Genomic DNA, 8593 nt, shown 5'->3' with positions numbered 1-8593 from the left:
CAGGTGGGTTGGAGAGTAGTCTGTGACAGGGCTGAGGCAGATCACTGGGGCCACTTTGAACAAACTCCATTTCTGTATTCATTTAGAGCACTGATTGTCTCCTTAAAGAGTGTCCAATCCATCTCAACAGGAAGTGACTTTTGCAGTGAGTTTCAAAGGCTAAACAAAAGCAGACAGCACACAAACAGAAACCCTAGTACAACATCTCAAGAATGGAGGGTGGCTACGGAGTCAATCAGTGCCAATAAATGGGTGCTAACAATCAATTATTGGAGTTAATTGGCAACCATTTGGATTTGCACACACATCTTGCTAAGCGCTATTGTATAAATATCCGCTGGCAAATCTTATAGCACGTAACTCAAAAGGACACGTGTCTGTCATTGGAGGGGCCTTCACTAAAGATGCACGCAGAATTACTGAATATTGGGAATCCACACCTAAATTATACACCAGGATTTACACCAGGTTTCAGTTGGTGTAAATCCTCATGCACTAAGCTTGGAGCAGATATCGGCACGAAGCACTATTCTATAAATGGGACCCAGCTCAGTGCACCATTTCTAGAATAAGGTTCTGACTGAATTTTTTGGCACTGTTTTTTGAGTGCTCTTTACTGAATCTAGTTCTATATGTTCACTGGCAGCTGGTATAACTTCCCTAACTGTGGATTTTCAGTCCACTATACAGATTGTATCAAACTGAAATCTGTCTGAACGGCCCAGTAAAGGAGGGAGGGAAGGCGGAGCAAATATAGGCTTTGGAATTATCCAGATAGCAGAAAGCAGAAGGTAACTGAACAGCAAAAGTCCCACGGGACAAACAATGGTACACAAGAAAGTGGGAACAGAGGAAGGCTAGACAAACCTCAAGAACAATGCAAAAAAGTTTATTACGTAAAATATGTGCAAAGGGAAAATAAAATAAATGCTCCAAATGGAGTGTGTGTAAAAATAATACACAATGAAATAAATATACTAAAAAACCAGCAATGTACACTAAGTAGTAATATACGCTGAGAGTAATAACAGCGTTCAAGACTCCAGTGATAAAACATAAATATACATGAGCATCAATCAAAATATAAATATCAAATGCATACATAGAAAAGGTATGCCTGAGACATGTCAGAGTGTACAGGTGCATAATTATAAATGCATAATAAAAGTATATAATCATTCATATACATAATTTTAGATACATTTTTTATGTACATGAATGATTATAGTTGCACATATACTTTTATTATGCATTTGATATATTTCTAGTGCTCTTCTTTATATCCCTTATACATGCATTTGATATATTTTTGATGTTCTTATTTATAACTTATATGTATTTCATAATTTTTATGTAAAATCTCTCAAATTTGTTTTACCTTCTTTATGATTCAATTATTTATCATTTCAGATATATTTTTATGTACATGAATGATTATTATTCTAATTGATGTTCATGCTTATATTTATATTTTGATTTAACATATTTATTTCATTGTGTATTGTTTTACACACACTACATTTAGAGCATTTATTTTATTTATTTATTTATTTATTTACTTATTTATTTATTTAATACATTTATACCCCACATTTCCCCACTAGTTGTAGGCTCAATGTGGCTTACATAGAACCGTAGGGAAGACTACAGTACAGAAAAGTACAATTAAACAATGTAAGAGTAAGGTAATAAACAAATAGGTATCATATAAATAAGTAAGGTAGCAAAAGATAATACAAAGTTACATGTTAATAAGGTCGATGAATCTTGCAGAAAACCAGGAATGGGTGGGTTAGGTTGAGTCAGGAAAGTAAGCCTTCTTGAACAGGATGGTCTTCAATAATTTTCTAAAATTTAGATCATTCTGAGTTGATTTGGGTACCTTTGCACATATTTTACGTAATAAAAGTTTTATTGCATTGTTCTTGAGGTTTGTCTAGCCTTCCTCCATTCCCACTTTCTTGTTATCCAGATAGCAGCCATATTTGGCCACTCTCTGGATACATCATGCATCTAGTTTACACTTCCAAAGCAGCAAGCCTAAACTAAATGTATAGCAGCAGTGCAGTGATCATGTAATACATATATTTAGTGCTGCTGACTAAGCATGTAACGATGCAGAGTGTACTCATTAATTAACACTGGCACCGGCTTTTAAGTTGAAAGAATTGTGGCTGCTGCTGCCACTGAATATTGACCCCTAGATTTTAATAGTAGTAATCGTAGAGTGGGATCTAGATGAGGCCTTGGAAATCACAGAGGAGATTATCAGGCTCATTTTCAAAGCACTTAGCCTCCCAAAGTTCCATAGAAACCTATGGAACTTAGCCTCCCAAAGTGCTTTGAAAATATGCCTCATACTTTTGGGGAAAACTTGCTGGGAGGTATAGTTTCAAGGGATTGTGGCTTGGGAAGTCAGATGGAAGTAATTGAGAAACTGAATAAGGAACGGCGAAAAGCAGATAGATGGAAAAAAAAAAGCCAGCAGAGAGGAGCAGGGATCAAGGAATTGCCAGGAAGGCAGCACTCTGTAAGCAGCCAGACATTGCCAGCAGAATGTGAGAGCTGGCACTCTGGCAGGGGATTTCCATTTCAGAAGCTTGGGTCAGCCCATTGCATTGTAAGAGAGGTTGTGTGTGTAGCAGGATGCCAAAGTGTGTAGCAGGATGCCAAAATGTGCTTTCTTTGCAGTAAGAGGAGGAACATTCTGAGTCCCTTCTGAGAGTAGTGCCATTCAAAGGTAATGAGGGGCTGGACTAGTCTGGCAGGGCCCAGTAGCAGGTGTTCTTAAACTTGGACAGACATATAAAACTGAGTGTAGGGAGGGATCGGGGCTTTCCTTCCAGATCTACCTGCCTGGAAACCCATGGAAGAGCTTGGATCTCTACCTCAGAGGCCAAGGAGGATGAGAAGGGAAGGGCAAGATGTTAGGCCCATTCCCTAACAGAGGAGAGTAAGGGTAAAGAATTTAAGCCAAAATCTCAGCTTAACACCCCAGTTGCACAATGAGCCAGAGTAAGCATGAGGTAGGATGATAAGGGAGGGAGAGAGAGTGGAAGAGGAGGAGCCGGGAGCTTTATAGTCTAAGGGGAGGACCCAGTATCAAAGGAGGTAGGACCCAAATTCTGGGTGGATCCTGCTAACCTTAGTCCAGAGGGTTTGTGAGGAGGGACTGGAGTGTGGAGTAGGGTGATAGCACAAGAGAGAAAAAAAGTGATCAGACTCTATCTAAGGCCTTACATAATATAATTGCAGTGAGAGACTGTGGTGCCCAGAGGTTGCAGTCGATTAAGAGGCACTTAAAAGAGAGCAGAGAGACCAAGGAGGGTGCAGGACCCATCCTAGTGAGTAAAGATACAGAGGAAAGACACAAGATAGCAGTAGTGACAATCTTACAATGAAGGAGATACAGTGAGGCCAGAACTGTGTGCAAGTCTGAAACCTTTTGCATTGTTTAACTCTTTTCTTATGGACTGTGTGTCTAATTATTTATTATCCTACTTTTGTATATTTTTATTCATCTGGAGTGTGCCCATTAACTGGGTATTTTTCAATAAATTATTATCACCCTTTCATATTGTTTTGAGTTTGGGTGGGTTACTCCTACCCAGGGACAATTGAGAGAATTTTAAGCCACCCACCTAGGACCCTTTACCTATGTTCTGTGCATGGAAGGACAGTGGTGAAGGAGACTGTGATTTTTTTTTTATTTGTTGCAGACACCAAAATACTGTTTTGTACCTGCCTCTGGGGTCACCCTCAGCCCCACTTATTGCAGGACCAGCTACATGTCTAACCCCTTTTTCAAGACAGTAGGGAAGTAGCCTAGTGCTTAGAGCAGCAGACTGAGAACCCGGGAATTTATGGTTTAAATCTTCCTTATTCCACTGACATGCCAAGTGTCTTAAAGTGAGTCACTTTACTCTCCATTGCCTCAGGTACACTTAGGGCTTCTTATACAAAGCCGCACTAGTGATTCATGCTCAGCAATTGAGAGGAAACCCATAGGAATTGAATGGGCTTCCTGTCATTTGCTGTGCAGGAATCGCTAGCGAAGCTTTGTAAAAGAAGCCCTTATGATTGTAAGTCCAGAATAGGGACATAAGTTGTAAACCTACTTCTAACTTCCTTTGAGTCTGGATTTGGAAAAAGTGACTAATTTTAAAACAAAAAGCAGGATTAGCATTCAGAGGCAGCAAAAATAACCTACTGCAGTGTGTGGAAACAGGTTCTTGGAGCAGAACCAGTAACAGTTGGAGGCTTTAGTCTTGAGGGATCATTTGCTCCTTTCAATGCCGTTTAAAAAGAACTAATTTGCAGTCCAGGTGTCGCCACATATTCATCAAACATCAAAACGCCTCACAGCTTAAGAAATGTCTAATAAAGGAGAAAATATTATCAGCAAATCAATACAATTTAAATCACTTAAAATAGTGTATAGTGCTTATAACACAATATGAAGACTTCCACAGTCTCAAGGACGTCAACAACTTTCTTCACCACAAAGTATAACCATCACTCTAGATCAATTTAAATAATACCAAGTGTCTAAAATAAAACATGAAATATATTATTCAAAAGTATAAAGTTTTATAAAAAGTACTTATCTCAAGAATGCATCTATACCTGTGGAAACTGGGACCCTGGCGATGATTTCGATCATAGAACTCAGTTGTGACCTGTAGATAATGGACTTTTGAACAATGATGAAGCGAGAAACTGTCTGCATTTTATGCCTCCTTTCTGGGAAGGAGGGGAAAAATTAAATCTCCATCAACAGAACTTACTGAAGGGAGTGCTGTGCACATAAAAAAATTACGTTTATTCAGTTTTTAAACAAATATATTTCAAGAAATACATACTCAAAATGGAAATGATTAAGATACAAATTCTTTCTGCACTATGAACACCTCAGTTCTTCTCATTTCATGTGCCACTGTCGTCAACTGCCTTTGTTCTCATAACTGGGTGAGTTTATTTGCTTTGACAGTCTTTTAAAGTGAGTATATTAACAAACTCTGACACAAAACAAAGTCCTGTAATGGAAAAGAGCCGCTCTCTATCAGGCTAATGATGACCTCTCTCTCTCTCTCTCTGCCAGTACCCTCATGTGACTGGCAAACTAAGATCCTGTCACAGGGCAATGGCTGCTTTGAGTTTTGATCATACCCTGGGTCAGGGCCTATGGCCAGGAAATGAAGTGCCCACTGTCACAAAGGGAAGCTAATGTGTGTTATATAGCCGAGATACATATCACACACTCATTCCAAAAGTACAAAGACTAGGGGATACTTGAGGAAGTTACATGGAAATACTTTTAAAACAAGTAGGAGGAAATATTTTTTCACTCAACGAATAGTTAAGCTCTGGAACTCTTTGCTGGAGGATTTGGTAACAGCAGTTAGTGTATCTGGATTTAAAAAGGGTTTGGAGGTTATCAATACGAGTGGACTAACACAGCTACCACACCTCTTTACTTAAAAGGGTTTGGACAAATTCCTGGAGGAAAATTCCATAGACTGCTATTGAGACAGACATGGGAAGCAACTGCTTGCCCTGGGATTTGTAGTATGGGATGTTTCCATTATTTGGGTTTCTGCCAGGTACTTGTGATCTGGCTTGGCTACTCTTTGGAAAACAGAATACTGGGAACCACATTAGTCTACACACCTTCTAGATATATAAACACATTTTATAATTTGAAGTGATAAGATGAATTTCTCCAGATCACAATAAAAGGTGAGTAAGCAAACAGGGCTGCATACAGGGAATCAGAAGGGTTAGATCCCCCAAAAAGATTTCAAATGATCGTACTTTGAGGAAAATGTAGGGACTTTGTTTGCTCTTTTCTAGTTTGTTTTTTTTCCCACAAGATTCCAGAGCTCTGAACAGCAGAAGGAGAGCTTGGAAACACAGTGTCACCAAATACTTCACCACTATCACTACTTGTGCCTCTGTTCAATGTGAAAGATGCCTACAGGTTGATTCCTTCAGGAAATAGGTGACATAACTGAAAGATAAGGTGTTAAGACTGAGAAGTATCTGTGAAAATAGGAACCATATCGATGAAATGCTTCTTGAGGTATCTAAGGTCTCCAGCAGAGGGGAACCATGTCTGAACATGAGATGGCAGCTGAACATAAATCAGCAGTGTGACTTCACCTTCACTTAAACTGAGGAACTGGTGAAATCCTCCTAGGGTGAGCAGGAACCAAGACATGTCAATCCCAAAGCTGCAGATCAACAACCACTGTGTCTAGGAAGTCAAAAGTAATGGTGGTTGTTGAGTCCCTTCTATGAGGTACAGAGACATCCATCTGCTGATCAGACATAATATCCTAGAAGGTGTGCTGTCTGCCAGGTGCCAAGATCTGAGACATCATAGAGAGACTATAAAGACAGAAGATCTGAGACATTATAGAGAGACTGTAGAGACAGATCATACCTACGAACTATCATCCATTGATGCTCATCCATATGGACACAAATGATATTGCTAGATATCCCACTGAACTTATCAAAGTTGACTTTGTGGCTCTGGGAGAGAGGCTGAAGTGAACTGGTTTGCAAGTGATATTCTTTTCAATCCTTCCAGTTGAGGATAAAGGCTGAGATAGAGAAGCTTGCATTCTGGAGATAAGTAGATGGCTGTATGGATGGTGCTGATGAGAGCATTTCAGATTCCTGGACCATGGGATGGTTTTCCAAAGGCAACTGATCAGAGATAGTGTTCACCTGTCAAAGAAGAGGTGGAATGTCTTCCAGAGCTGACTGGCTAACCTACCGAAGAGAGCATTAAACAAAGATTGATGGGGATGGGTGGACAATGCCCTCAGGTAAACAAAAGCCTTCAGATAAGGAAAACATAAACACATATAGGAATGGGGAAAAGGACAAAGGACAACATCTGAAAAGCTGTGTGCACTCATCCATAGTATGGGAAATAAAGTTCTAGATCTAGGCGCTGTAATGAAAGAGGGTGATTTGAGTTATACTGGGCTATAATCTATTCAGGAAAGACAGGCTTGGAAGAAAGAGAAGAGCAGTGGATCTATATATAAAATAATACTAAAGCAACATAATTTCAGGATTTACAAGATAAGGAGGAGGCATTGTGGGTTACTCTAGAGAAACATATATTTATACTGGTGCAATATACAGACCTCCCTCATAGGCAAAAGAAATAGATACAGATTTCATCAAAGACATTCACATCACTGCTATGAGAGGAGACTTGCTATTTTCTGGATGTTGATTGGGATGCCCCAGCTGCAGCATTTTCTACAAATACAACAATCCTGTATTCTCTGCAGGGAGAATTGTTTCATCAGCTGCTAATGGAACTCATGCAAGAGGGAGCAGTAATGGGCCTGATTCAAATTTGTTGGTGTAAGACAGTATTCTTCTTTGCATTTAGAGAGATCGATTCATATGCTCCACTGTCAATCAGTATACAACTCGCACTCACTGATCGACCCCTGATGAAGGCTTTTTTAAAAGCCGAAACACGGACCGTGTAGGGTCCAAATAAAATTGCTTATTGGAGCATCTTACCCTGAGTTTGGACTGATCTGTTGAAGTTGGTTTCTTTTCCACTTTGTTTTGTGCTGTTGAATTTTGTGGATATTGTGAACCCCTTTTTGCTTTGCCATAGTAATGTAGCTACATGAACTGATTAGGCAGAAATGCCCACTCTGCAACCCCCCCCCCCCCCCCAGACATGCTGCAGAACATTTTAAAATAGTTTTTAGCATGCTGTTTGCACTTGCAGATTAGAAACTTAGGGGGTCTTTTACTAAAGCTTAGCTCGAGTTATCTGCAGCAGTGCCAATTTTATTCCTTTGGGCCCTGCTGTAGATAACTGAAGCTAAGCTTTAGTAAAATACCCTCTTAATGTAGGATGCTTGAGGTCATCTCGTGGTAAACCCGTTTAAGCTGTAGTAAGCACACGCTAGCGCTTACCGCAGCTTAGTTAAAGGACCCCTAAATTTTTTAAGGCATATTAACAAATCAAATATACACTGCGAAATGCATATCCTTATGAGAGAGCTGAAGTGCTGGAGAAGGAGCCAAACACAAGGCCAAGGGTGTCAGCAGAGGCTGGCAGAGGGCTTTGATTGACCACTACTGGCAGCTTATCCCTAGGCAGCTGTCTATGCTACTTTAGGAGTCACATCAGCCCTGTCTATTGGGACCTTATCTATTTTATGAGTTAAGAAAAGTTCTAAATGCTGTGATGCTTTCTGAAATCCTTCTGAGTCCCAGTGGTCCAGAATGACAAGGGAAGAGGGACCAGGGAAGCAGAATTTGTCTTGCATATTGTTCCCGATTCTGTGTCTTCCTATATTATTCCAGACTGACTCACCCATCTTATAAAAACTGTGCTGTGGAGGAACTCACTCTATTGGACTGCGGTGCAGTATGAGCAAGCAGTCCGGAAAAAAACAAAAAAAAAGAGAGCACTTACTCATGGAGATTCTCTGTCCATCTCCAGTGCAGAAAAGATGCAAACCTGAGGCTCCAGAATGATTAATGAAGACTCACGGCACAAAAATCAACGAACAAGACAAATTCCTCCATTCCCTAACAGTTT

This window comes from Microcaecilia unicolor, chromosome 1 (genome assembly GCF_901765095.1).
Source record: "Microcaecilia unicolor chromosome 1, aMicUni1.1, whole genome shotgun sequence".
NCBI classification, from domain to species: Eukaryota; Metazoa; Chordata; class Amphibia; order Gymnophiona; family Siphonopidae; genus Microcaecilia; species Microcaecilia unicolor.
The sequence above is the reverse complement of the archived record's forward strand: the minus strand, read 5'-3'. Positions refer to the sequence as shown.